At 39.6% G+C, this 14,827-nt stretch overlaps 1 protein-coding gene across 1 annotated transcript in view; it reads right to left on the bottom strand.

The window, feature by feature from the left end:
- NLGN1 (neuroligin 1) overlaps window positions 1–14,827 on the bottom strand; it is a 541,429-nt gene that overhangs the window by 228,639 nt on the left and 297,963 nt on the right. The gene's annotated exons all lie outside the window — the stretch shown is intronic.

The raw sequence follows: 14,827 nt of genomic DNA on the forward strand, positions 1-14,827 counted from the left end.
CGTGGAGGTGGTAATAGCCTCAGTAGATCACAGAATGGAAAGGTGACAGTGTGGAGGTGGCATCAGCATCAGGAGACCACAGAGTGGCAAGGTGACAAGGTCAGTCTTTCCACATGTTTTGTGGACAGGCAAGTTCTTCTTGAGGTAACTATGACCACCGCCACATTTAACACCCCCTCTGATGCCACAATACTGGCCAGGCAGGACAGCTTTTCCAGGGCAAACTCTGCCAGTTGCGGCCACAAATCCAGTTTGGCTGCCCAGTAGTCCAGCGTAACTTCAATGTGGGATGGGAGGGTGCTGTCCAAGTATGTCACCACCTGCTGGTTCAGGTCCTGCTCCAGTGTCACGGTGCAGTTCACCGTCCGTGACGTGTGTTGCCATGCAGGCTGGTTGTGCGCCTTTTGCGTACTGGCTGCGGATGATTCCATGCAGGCTGGTTGCTTTTGGCTGCGTGCTGGCTGCGGTGTCTAGGGTGTTCTCTGCCCGTGTACGTGTGTACCCCTTTGACTGTATCTGTATTTCTGTCCCAATTCTGGTTTCATGTTCTTGATTGCCAAAGGCAACGCCCTATTCTGTATCCATGTTTTATGCTGGTTTCGAGGGGCAATATCCAGTTCTGTTCCTCTGTGTCTTGGTTGTCTGAGTTCCAGTGCTGATGGGGTTAACTTCCCTGTTTGCTGTGACTGGGTGTGGCTTCCTAGGTGCCTCGTTACCCAGCTATATAGTCCTGTGAGCTGTGGTTCTGGGGGTCAGTCTTTGTCAGTCTGTCCTGAGTCCTGTCTATGCCTGGCTAGATGTAGCACCTTGCGTCTGTTCCTGTTTTTTTTTTCCATCTACCCTTCTGCGTGGTGTCGCCTGGTTTTGCATCAAGTGTCTGTTCTCAAGTGTCTGTGCTCTGGTTCCTGTCCTGTTTGTGCTTTGCCATGTTCTGCTCTGTACTTGCCTATCTTATGTATTATGTTATATGCTCCCTGTTTTCGCCTAGCAGAGCGTATCTGCATCTGTTATCTGTTCCTGCCCCTCCGGAAGGGGTTTCCTGGCTTCCCCGGAGGGGGAATCGCTAACCAGTGTGTACCTCTGGTTCTGTTTGTCTGTCCCGCTGGAGGTTTCACCAGCCTGTTCCTGGCAGGTAGGGGCCAAGAATTCCGGGACCTTCCTGGAGGTGCGAAGAGTAAGCCCTCGGCCCTGTCATCCCCACCATCTGGGGCTCTGTGAAGTACGGGGCTCACTGGCTCCACCCTCTCAATGTTGTTGTGGTCCTCCGGTTCTCTTGGTCCAGTGGTATTGTTACCAATTCTGTTTACCTGCTTTTCTGTCATGCCTGTTCTGTTTGCCTGTGACCTGCTCGTATGACTTCCCGAAGGTCTGCCTTGGACCCCCGGCACGTGACATCCAGGTCTAGCTGCTGCTGGTGAGTAGTTTCTTCACTAGGCAGGTGAAGAAAGCTGTTCATCCGCGACTTTAGACTCATGTTGCTGCTGATAGAGCTGGAACTGCTCCTAACCCCCCAGCCTGCCATATCAGCCATGGCAGAGGAACATAAGCGCAGAGGGTTCAAGAGTATGAACGATGCAAGAGTATGAACGATGGCGCAGAGAGACAGTGGACAACTGACTATATAGGCTGTCTCTATAGTAGTTTAAAAAAATCCCCCATTTTGGACTGGAAGCGAGGGTCCAACAAGGTGGAGAGCCAGAAGTCATCCCTTTGCTGAATGGTTACAATTCGTCTGTCACTACGCAAGCGAGCATGCATCGGGCAATTTGTGCAAGTGACTCAGAGGGACTCCCTGCCTCAAACTCCACTGCATACTGCCACAGTGTGTCTGGGTCCTCTGCCTTGTCTTCCTCATCGCCCTGTAGCTCCTCTGGCTGCTCTTATTCCTCCTTTCCTGTCACCTTGTACAAAAACCACCCAATTTGCTACACAATGCTTTTGCTCCAATGTCCTCCTAATCCTTCTCCTCCTACTCCAGTTTAGCCCCCACAGGGCTCATGTGGCCGTGAGATCTAGGCGCCACGTCTCTAGTCTACTGAACAGCCAGATTTACCAGCATATGTACCAGGACATTAGTGTTGATCGCAAATATTCTAATCGCAAATTTTTATTGCGAATATCGGCACTTCGAGAATTTGCAAAGGTGTATTGCCCTATATCCGTAATCGGGAATATTCTAGATTTTTATTTTCATCAGTAATCTCCCGTCTTGCTTGTGGGCCAATGAGAAGGCTTATCTTTGTCAAAGCTTAGCAACATCCCTTGCAACTGATAGGGAAGTTGCCTACCCCTTTACTATATAAGAAACTCCCCAGCAGCCATTTTCTGCTGTTTTTTGCAGTTGTGAGAGAGAGAGTAGTGGTGATCGCAAAGATTCTAATTGCAAATTTTCTAAATATATAATAATATGTGTAAATATATTTTGGCTAAAAAATTAAATATATATATATATACAGGTCATTCTCAAAAAATTAGCATATTCTGGTAAAGTTCATTATTTTCTGTAATGTACTGATAAACATTAGACTTTCATATATTTTAGATTCATTACACACCAACTGAAGTAGTTCAAGCCTTTTATTGTTTTAATATTGATGATTTTGGCATACAGCTCATGAAAACCCCAAATTCCTATCTCAAAAAATTAGCATATCATGAAAAGTTTCTCTAACCGAGCTATTAACCTAATCATCTGAATCAACTAATTAACTCTAAACACCTGCAAAAGATTCCTGAGGCTTTTAAAAACTCCCAGCCTGGTTCATTACTCAAAACCGCAATCATGGGTAAGACTGCCGACCTGACTGCTGTCCAGAAGGCCATCATTGACACCCTCAAGCAAGAGGGTAAGACACAGAAAGACATTTCTGAACGAATAGGCTGTTCCCAGAGTGCTGTATCAAGGCACCTCAGTGGGAAGTCTGTGGGAAGGAAAAAGTGTGGCAGAAAACGCTGCACAACGAGAAGAGGTGACCGGACCCTGAGGAAGATTGTGGAGAAGGACCGATTCCAGACCTTGGGGGACCTGCGGAAGCAGTGGACTGAGTCTGGAGTAGAAACATCCAGAGCCACCGTGTACAGGCGTGTGCAGGAAATGGGCTACAGGTGCCGCATTCCCCAGGTCAAGCCACTTTTGAACCAGAAACAGCGGCAGAAGCACCTGACCTGGGCTACAGAGAAGCAGCACTGGACTGTTGCATGTCATTCGGAAATCAAGGTGCCAGAGTCTGGAGGAAGACTGGGGAGAGGGAGAATGCCAAAATGCCTGAAGTCCAGTGTCAAGTACCCACAGTCAGTGATGGTCTGGGGTGCCATGTCAGCTGCTGGTGTTGGTCCACTTGGTTTTATCAAGGGCAGGGTCAATGCAGCTAGCTATCAGGAGATTTTGGAGCACTTCATGCTTCCATCTGCTGAAAAGCTTTATGGAGATGAATATTTCATTTTTCAGCACGACCTGGCACCTGCTCACAGTGCCAAAACCACTGGTAAATGGTTTACTGACCATGGTATTACTGTGCTCAATTGGCCTGCCAACTCTCCTGACCTGAACCCCATAGAGAATCTGTGGGATATTGGGAAGAGAAAGTTGAGAGACGCAAGACCCAACACTCTGGATGAGCTTAAGGCCGCTATCGAAGCATCCTGGGCCTCCATAACACCTCAGCAGTGCCACAGGCCGATTGCCTCCATGCCACGCCGCAGTGAAGCAGTCATTTCTGCAAAAGGATTCCCGACCAAGTATTGAGTGCATAACTGAACATAATTATTTAAAGGTTGACTTTTTTTGTATTAAAAACACTTTTCTTTTATTGGTTGGATGAAATATGCTAATTTTTTTAGATAGGAAATTTGGGTTTTCATGAGCTGTATGCCAAAATCATCAATATTAAAACAATAAAAGGCTTGAACTACTTCAGTTGTGTGTAATGAATCTAAAATATATGAAAGTCTAATGTTTATCAGTACATTACAGAAAATAATGAACTTTATCACAATATGCTAATTTTTTGAGAAGGACCTGTATATATATATATATATATATATATACCATATTTTTCGCCCTATAAGACGCACCATCCCATAAGAAGCACCTCGGTTTTTGAGGAGGAAAATCAGAAAAAAAATATTTTGAACCAAAAGGTGTGCTTTTGGTGGGTTTTGAACTAATTGTGGTCTATGGATGACACTGTTATGGGGGATCTATGGATGGCGCACTGTTATTAGGGATCTGTGGGTGATGCACTGTTATGGGGGATCTGTGGGTGACGCACTGTTATGGGGGATCTGTGGGTGATACTTATGGGGGGATCTGTGGGTGACACTTATGGGGGGATCTGTGGGTGACACTTATGGGGGATCTGTGGGTGAAACTTATGGGGGATCTATGGGTGACACTTATGGGGGACCTGTGGGTGGCTCTTATTGGGGTCTCTGGATGGCACTGTTATGGGGATCTGTGTATGACAGTTATGGGGGGATCTGTGGATGACACACATATAGGATCTTATGCTATGTGTCATCCCCAGATCCCCTCCATAAGTGTCCCTGTAGTGACTGACCCTCAATACAGGGGGTGGGGGTCGCATCTGCTTTTATAATGACAGCGGGGCCTGTGCAGTGACTGTATTCTACTACACGGGCCCCGCTCACTGTATAATCATATCTCTAAACGTAACTGATGGTCCCAACCCCATTTATAAGGCAAGAAATCCCACTTATTAAACCTGACAGGGCACACCTGTGAAGTGAAAACCATTTCAGGTGACTACCTCTTGAAGCTCATCAAGAGAATGCCAAGAGTGTGCAAAACAGTAATCAAAGCAAAAGGTGGCTACTTTGAAGAACCTAGAATATGACATATTTTCAGTTGTTTCACACTTTTTTGTTATGTATATCATTCCACATGTGTTAGTTCATAGTTTTGATGCCTTCAGTGTGAATCTACAATTTCCATAGTCATGAAAATAAAGAAAACTCTTTGAATGAGAAGGTGTGTCCAAACTTTTGGTCTGTACTGTATATATATATATATATATATATATATATATATGAATGAAAAAGGCAGCACTCCACTTTGCCACTGAGGTGAATAAAGAGTGTTCTTAATTGTTATTTTTTTGAGTGCTGCCTTTTTCCTATCTATAATTGTGGGGTTGGCTTTTCTCAGCAGGCTGTGCACCCATATCTGGATTCAAGCTGTGCTGCTATATATATATATATATATATATATATATATATATGTAGAAAAATAATCCAAGGCAGCACACAAATATCTGTAAAAAGCAGAAGGGTATTTTATCCACCCATGTGTAAACAGCAACGTTTCAGCTCTCTCTATGGAGCCTTTGTCAAGCCATAGTGTTTAGTGCAAAATCAGGTGCTTATAAAGCGTACAGAATTACTATGTGATTACTTAATTACATTCCAATTAGTACAAAAAACATGAAAATAGTGAATCTAAATTCCACAAATTCATAATATACCAAATATAGTCAAACACTACAGTTTATCAAAATAAGTGTCAAAATGTGATAGATAAAATCAATGATACATATAATTATAGTGCATAAACGTAATCATTAATTATTAGTTACAGGTGCCCATAATTGTGTTAATTAAAAATATTCATTCATATATATACATTTATATTTTTTTTTTTTTTTTTTTTTCGATTAAGTTCAGCCTCTATTTCTGAAAAATTGTGACAGGATTTGAACTCAAAGGTTCTGTATCACAGCCCAGAACTTTAACCTCTACACTATATAGCAGCATGACCAGTTAATAAAAAAACATAAAAGTAGTGAATCTCAATTCCACAAATTCATAATGTACCAAATGTAGTAAACACTACAGTTTATCAAAATAAGTGTCAAAATGTGATAGATAAAATCAATGATACATATAATTATAGTGCATAAACGTAATCATTAATCATTAGTTACAGGTGTCCATAATTGTGTTAATTAAAAATATTCATTCATGTATATATATACATTTATATTTTTTATTTTATTTATTTTTTTAGATTAAGTTTAGCCTCTATTTCTGAAAAATTGTGACAGGATTTGAACTCACAGGTTCTGTATCACAGCCCAGAACTTTAATCTCTACACTATATAGCAGCATGACCAGTTAATAAAAAAAAATATATGAGACTTCTACTGTATAGGTCTTAGTAGATGTATCGTACAATAGAAGTCTCATATTTTATCTTTATTTTTTTGAGTAACTGACTATGCAGCTATTATAGCTGAATGGTTAAGTGCGTTGCCTTTAATACAGACTAAATTAGATTTAAATACACTGGGGTGTCCCCAACCACTGACTCCATATATGGACATAGCTATATATGGAATCAGAGCAGGGAGCAGGGACTAGAGTCCCGAAACCCTCCCCTCTTCAGAGCAAGCATCGCAAAATGTTCTACCCGAGCACACAAGCACTTTGGTGCTCGATCAACACAATTAATAAGCCCTTTTTTTTCACTAATGCGTGCCAAAGAAGGCACCGCAGAACGGCAAATAATATATATATTTTTGCCACTAATTCTCATCTAAAAAGGCTTTAGAACATATAACTGCACTGCTGAACGGCAAATAGGCCCCTACTTTTTTCCACTTATACACACCAAAAAGGGCTTTAGAACATATAACTGCACAGCTGAACGGCAAATAATATATTTTTCTTGCCACTAATACACACCAAAAAAGGGCTGTAATTTTCTCAATTCACCACAAAATGGCAAATACTTTTTTTTGTGCCACTAATACATGCCAAAAAGGGCTTCAGAACATATAACTGCACCGCTGAGCGGCAAATAGGCCCTTATGTTTTTTCCACTTATACATGCCACAAAAGGCTTTAGAACATATAACTGCACCGATGAACGGCAAATAATATTTATTTTTGTGCCACTAATACACACCAAAAAGGGCTTTAGAACATATAACTGCACAGCTGAACGACAAATAGTATATATTTTTGCCACTAATACACACCAAAAAGGGCTGTAATTTTCTCAATTCACCACACAACGGCAAATACTTTTTTTGTGCCAATACATACCAAAAAGGGCTTTAGAACATATAACTGCAAAACTAAATGGCAAATAGGCCGTAACTTTTTTCCACTTATACACTTCACAAAAGGCTTTAGAACATATACAGTTGCAAGAAAAAGTATGTGAACCCTTTGGAATGATATGGATTTCTGCACAAATTGGTCATAAAATGTGATCTGATCTTCATCTAAGCCACAACAATAGACAATCACAGTCTGCTTAAACTAATAACACACAAATAATTAAATGTTACCCTATTTTTATTGAATACACCATGTAATCATTCACAGTCTAGGTGGAAAAAGTATGTGAACCCCTAGACTAATGACATCTCCAAGAGCTAATTGGAGTGAGGTATCAGCCAACTGGAGTGCAATCAATGAGATGAGATTGGAGGTGTATGTTACAGCTGCCCTGCCCTATAAAAAACACACACCAGTTCTGGGTTTGCCTTTCACGAGAAGCATTGCCTGATGTGAATGATGCCTCGCACAAAAGAGCTCTCAGAAGACCTACGATTAAGAATTGTTGACTTGCATAAAGCTGGAAAGGGTTATAAAAGTATCCCCAAAAGCCTTGCTGTTCATCAGTCCACGGTAAGACAAATTGTCTATAATTGGAGAAAGTTCAGCACTGCTGCTACTCTCCCTAGGAGTGGCCATCCTGTAAATATGACTGCAAGAGCACAGTGCAGACTGCTCAATGAGGTGAAGAAGAATCCTAGAGTGTCAGCTAAAGACTTACAGAAGTCTCTGGCATGTGCTAACATCCCTGTTAGCGAATCTACGATACGTAAAACACTGAACAAGAATGGATTTCATGGGAGGATACCACAGAGGAAGCCACTGCTGTCCAAAAAATAAAAACATTGCTGCATGTTTACAGTTTGCACAAGAGCACCTGGATGTTCCACAGCAGTACTGGCAAACTATTCTGTGGACAAATGAAACCAAAGTTGAGTTGTTTGGAAGAAACACACAACACTATGTGTGGAGAAAAAGAGGCACAGCACACCAACATCAAAACCTCATCCCAACTGTGAAGTATGGTGGTGGGGGCATCATGATTTGGGGCTGCTTTGCTGCATCAGGGCCTGGACGGATTGCTATCATCAAAGGAAAAAATGAATTCCCAAGTTTATCAAGATATTTTGCAGGAGAACTTAAGGCCATCTGTCCACCAGCTGAAGGTCAACAGAAGATGGGTGTTGGAACAGAACAACGACCCAAAGCATAGAAGTAAATCAACAACAAAATGGCTTAAACAGAAGAAATATGACTTCTGGAGTGGCCCAGTCAGAGTCCGAACCTCAACCTGATTGAGATGCTGTGGCATGACATCAAGAAAGCAATTCACACCAGACATCCCAAGAATATTGCTGAACTGAAACAGTTCTGTAAAGAGGAATGGTCAAGAATTACTCCTGACCGTTGTGCACGTCTGATCTGCAACTACAGGAAATGTTTGGTTGAAGTTATTGCTGACAAAGGAGGTTCAACCAGGTATTAAATCCAAGGGTTCACATATTTCTTTCACCTGCACTGTGCATGTTTACATGGTGTGTTCAATAAAAAACATGGTAACATTTAATTATTTGTGTGTTATTAGTTTAAGCAGACTGTGATTGTCTATTGTTGTGACTTAGATGAAGATCAGATCACATTTTATGACCAATTTGTGCAGAAATCCATATCATTCCAAAGGGTTCACATACTTTTTATTGCAACTGTAACTGCACCACTGAATGGCAAATAATATTTTTTTTTTTTTGCCACTAATAGACACCAAATAGGGCTTTAGAACATATTACTGCACCGCTGAGCGGCAAGCAGGCTCTTATTTTTTTCCACTAATACACACCAAAAAGGGCTTTAGAACATATAACTGCACCGCTGAACGGCAAATAATATACATTTTTGCCACTTATATACACCATAAAGGACTGTCATTGTCTCACTTCACCACAGAACGGCTAATAAGCCCTTTTTTCCCACTACTACAAGCCAGAAAATACTTTAGAACATATAACTGCAAAGCACAAGGGAAAATAAGACATATAAATATTTCCTTGTAATAAACCCTGTTAATGGCTGTATGAAACAGCACTAGCTCCCCAATAACAAGAACGGTTTGCTGGAATTACAGAGCTGTACAATGGCAATTTGGATCCCCAGTCAGTGCAGCAAAGTGCAATAGGATTGTTCCTATTACCCAGGCTGTAAACTCCCCTACTGAACCCTGGTCTGCTTCAATACTGTGGAATGATTCCTCCCTATCCTTTCCGTGAACTTCTATACAGCAAAATAAAAGTTTCAAAGTCTTTTCTAGCACTGTCCCTAGCGCCTGCTTATGTCTCTCCCTGCACTGGAAAATGGTTGAATCCAAGATGGCTGAGGCTATTTATAGGGCTGTGACATCACAAGGCTGGCTGGCTGCTGATTGGCTGCATGCATGGCATTGTGGGTGATCCCTCGTTCCCAGAGTCCCTTGCTCCATGTCCTAACACATGCAGCAGCCATTTTAGGAAAAAAATGCTATTTGTTACCATGAAGCGTGAGGAAATTCAGTGTAAATAGAATTTTTCCGGAAATTTGGATCGAATTCCACTTCATCAACTTCGATTTGCTTATCTCTACTTGTAATGTTAACAGTTTTTTAATCATGTAAAATTTATCTTTAAAAGTTATTTTTTCCAATATCACATTTTGCCCCTCTAACTCCATAGCAGATACAATTAGAATTTACTATAGTAAAATACTGCATAAAGAGGATTCTGTAACCTTCTGAGCGGTTTTATGGCAACGTGGGTCTGTTTTTTTTTTAGGGTATCTGTTATGCTTATTTATTTGTAGGGCAAAGCACAGGCAGGTTATTGTTATTATTGGAACTTGCCAGCAGCTAAAGACTGCAATTCACTTCAAATCATCATATTGGAGAATTGGAATAATTTAAAGGAAATTTGTTACCAGAAAATCCACAGTGGACATTGTAGGACAAAAAAAGGCTGAATATAATGATACCTTTCACTTAATAATCTGTTGCTTCATTGTGGAGAAATGGACTATTTGACCTCTTGCATGCAGCAGGAAATGACGTCTCCCATATGTAAACAGTGACAGAGGGTGCAAACTACCTCTGTCTTCCAATGGAACCCTGCAAATGTTATCTGGTATATTCCCCAAGCCTACAATAAGTGTTCCCCAGCAGACTGCCCCTCTCTGGTACAGCCTGCAGGTCAAGGTTAGTATAGCACTGACATTAAAATACTATGGACTATAGGGATTGTGCATTACATTTTATAAGCAATCAAAAGATTGCCTGTTATTGTCCCCTTGCAGGACTATTAAAGGGTTAAAAAATATTAAATAAAAAAATCCAATAAAATATTTTTTTTCTTTTGAAAATAGACTTTTCAATGAAAAAAAAAATGCAGTAATAAAAGTTCCCCCACATGTTTGGTATCACCACATCCATAAAGATCTGCACTACACAAATATTATGTAAACTATCCCCTACAGTTAATGGCATAAAAAAAAAGAAAACTAAATAACAGGCAATTGGAAAGTATTATTTACCTCAAAATGATACCAATAAAAACTACAAGTTGTCCCGCAAAAAATCAAGACCTCACACAACTTCATAGAAAGAAAAAAAAAAAGTTATGGTTCTTGGGATGCAGCAATGCAAAAAGATTTTCATTTTTTTTTTATTTTTTTTACAAAAAGGTTGTTTTTTTGCACAGAGCAGTAAAACATAAAAAAAAACTTTTGGTATCACTGTAATTTTACTGACCCATAGAATAAAGATATTATCTTATTTTTGGCAATAAAAATGAACGCCACTAAATGTATAATATAAAAATGCATTGCTATTGCTGTTTTTTCTCCCTCCCAGAAAATGTAATCAAAAAGTTATTTGTACCACAATATGTTAAAATTAAAAACTACAACTTTCCCCACAACAAAAGCCCTCATACAGCTACATAGATGGAAAAATAAAAAAAGTTATAGTTCTTGGAAGGCAACAATAAAAAAGGAAGAAAAACGCTTGGTCTGTAAGCCCCAAAACAGGCTGGTTAATTAAGGGTTAATTTTGATAAAAGGGACTGCCCATGAGCAGCCAAACATGAGAGTGGCCCATTACAGACAAATGTGAAGACAGGATTATAGACCAATGTCAGTTTTATGATCTGTGTGTACCATAAACTGTATTATTGTAAGAACCTTTATGGATCCAGGGGAATGGCAAGACAGGAAAAAGGCATTGGTCCTTCATCAACTTGCCCTTTTTCTCTGCAATGCATGCCCAGATAGGTAATCGTCATATACACTCCAATGATCATTGGTGCCTCACCCAAGCCTCAAGCCTGTATCAACCTTTTGATATATAATAGTAATCACACCCAGATATGTAATATAATTATTATTATAGAATATACAATATTAAGGAATTCATTCTCCCATACGCCCACAGGTACCAGCTACTGGAATGTTTGTATTTGCATTTTGTTATCTGAAGATGGCTTGTATGGGAGTCCTTGGGAGAATGATGAGATTACTTGATTATTTACTTGATGATTTCCTTAGCACTGCTATGTTCTCTTGATGCACTGTAATTAAATTATTCAGGCATTTCAATAATTATGTCATTCAGCACATGTAATTGAGTACTCTACTACCAATTTCTTGCCTCATGACTGTGTATACAAGGACTTCAGTGGAAAATAAAATATGAGGCTGAGAAGTTCAAGCTGTGTATGTAATCCACGTAACCATAAAATAAAGAGATTTAGAAAAAAATGCTCTGAACCAATTTTTGTGCACACATAAACAGAGGCAAGCCATAATTTTCTAAGATTTATTGGCGAAGATTGGACAATAAATTTGTATTAGAAGTGCTTCCAAGGCATAATGAGAAGCAATGCATTCTTGGGACCTGGGATATCAAACAGCATACAACTACCCTATGGATGTTAGCACCTTAAAAGACATATATATATATATATATATATATATATATATATAACACAGAAAAACGTCACTTGACTTGAAAAAGGTTCTGTGAGAGAACCGAAACGTTGTCTTTGCTGACATGTGTGAATAAATTGCACATTTTTCTACTTTAAGGAGTGCCGCGGATTTTTCTGTGTTATTTAACCGGTCCTATATCGAGGGATCACTGCGGGCACCGCTACAGCTTCAGCTGCATATCAAGGAGTGCTGCCTGACCTTTTTTATGGATATATATATATATATATATATATATATATATATTAAGTTAAACTAACGGGACACATGTAGACCTCTTGTTTTCTAGTACAATGAAACCTCATTGAGATGACCACCTAAAATTACATTGAAAAGTGTTCTTCTAGGGTGGTCTTCTCAAAGAAGATGGCCAATCTGAATAATATAAGGCAGAACTGAAGATCTGTCACCGGATACCTGGTCTAGATAAGGGAGTGGTCTTCTCAAAAAAGTGGTCAATAGGTTTGACTTCATATAATACATGCAATTTGGTCGCTGAGTAATGAAAAGGGTGCATTCAAATGACAGTGTTTTGTGGTCAGTGATCCATATGTTGCAGAGAAACATCCGTATGGCCTCTCTGCAAAAGATAGAACATGTCCTATAGTATATGTCTCTGCAACATATGAACCCAATGGGTGTGCACCGTCATGTGGCATGCACACAGCCAGTACCCTTGTTTTGTGAACCCGTAGTTTGCAGGCCACTAAACACTTACGGTTGTGTGAATGCCCCTTAGATAGAAGTTTTTGTTATATACAGAAGTACACTGTACTGTGTACTGTACACTGAAACTAAAGTTCTACAGATGTGTCTTTTGTGCCAGAAGCTTTCATTTTGCCCTGGAATATTCCTAAATATGTGACACAAAATAACCAGAGTTTAAAAACAAAAATCAAAACAAAAAAAAAAACATAATTTAGCAATACTCTATCAGGAGATGTATATGCTATATCGGACTACGCATGACTGTGATTTTATGCATCCTTTGAGGGTTTTGCTGTTGAAAGTGCGTTAATAGTAAGTGAAGCCTTTAACTAAATTTGTGGAACGTTAATTCCTTAAAATGAACCTGTCACCATGAAAATGCAGTTTCATCTACCTGCAGCATATTACAGAGCAGAAGGAGCTCAGCAGATTGTCATATATTTTTATGGGAAATAATTCAGCAAAATCTGCAATTTATTCATTTAAATTCCAGCTTATTCTGGATTTTGAAGTCAAGGAGACGGTGCTATCAGTGATTGACAGCCTTCCCTCTATGACTGTGTATACAGAGAGAGTTGTCAATCACTGATAGGACGCCTCCTTGACTTCAAAGCCCAGAAGGAGTAGGAATTCAAATAAACAAAAACACGTTTTACTGAATATTTTTCCACAAAACTATATATTAATCTGCTGAGCTCCTTCTGCACTATAATATGATGCAGGTAGATTAAACTGCATTTTCATGGTGACAGCTTCACTTTAATGCTCCATGATGTATTATTACTTTATGTATTATATATTGCCAAAAAGGATTTTAACTGAAATCTTAGAAACTATTTGCTTTTTGGTCTTCTTGTGCAGGAACCGTACTGTATATATTTTTTTCACTAGCTGAGGCTAGTTTTTGGTGGGAGTGGTCATTCAGTAAGTGGAACATCACCAACGCAGTCCAGATATTATCTCAAGACAGCAACAAGTGAGAATGAGAGAAGCAGGATCACTGGAATGGACTGGGGTATGGGACAAGATTTTTTTTTTATGTATTATTATTGTGAGTGCCTTCATTTTGTAAAAAATAAAAAATAAACTTTGACAATCCCTTTAAGGCAACAAATCTGGTATCTTTCTGAATCAAGGAAAACAGACGACCAATACCTCTGAATATTTCCTATATGTTTTTACAGCCTGAACAGTGGCATGCAATACAACACAAACAAGCATTCTAAATTTACCATTGTGCCGCTCTGATGTGGGATACTACATTTTCTTCTAGTCACCCTCATGCAGGGATCATTGCTGTCTTGCTTCACTCCCTGTCAAATGCTAGCTTCATGAAAATGCCGATAGCTTACATTCCCAATGACGAATAAGACTATTTCAGTAGAAGTAGCACTGCCAGATTAAGGGTATAATGGGCTATAAGCATAAAATAATGATGAGCCTGTTCTGAACCTTGGATTGGTCTCACTACTTCCTAGCAATCCCTTGTCATTACTAATAGCTGAGATTACCAAATGTGTTAAATACTTTCTTCATTTACAACTATTAAATAGTCCCTGCCATCAGCAATTAATATGTTCTGCCAAACAGTCAACTTCTTGATTTTCAGTGAGTAAAATATGCACCAACCTAAATTTTGTGTGTGTGTGTGTGTGTATATATATATATATATATATATATATATATATATACAGCTACATCATTTTTGTTTGTTTTTTCATCTTCGTGCAACTGCAAACCTAGAGGGTTATCTATAATTAGGGTTAGCACAGTTCAAGGAAAAGTGCCAAATATAACATATAGTGGGGGCCTAGTCCCGATCTATGCCAAAAGGTTCTTGGCCAAATCTATGTGGCAGGAACACAGATTCCAGGAATATAAATGGCATATAAATATATTATTTAGTTCTTCATAACTGGAGAGAGTAGTCAGCTCCGATCTCATTATCGTAGGAAAAGTAGCTGCACCATATGAATTCACCTACCCCTGGAGATAGGGTCATCAAGGCTTGAGGGCTGCATGTAGTATTTGG

The sequence above is a fragment of the Bufo gargarizans genome, chromosome 4 (assembly GCF_014858855.1).
Source record: "Bufo gargarizans isolate SCDJY-AF-19 chromosome 4, ASM1485885v1, whole genome shotgun sequence".
In the NCBI taxonomy this organism is placed as follows: Eukaryota; Metazoa; Chordata; class Amphibia; order Anura; family Bufonidae; genus Bufo; species Bufo gargarizans.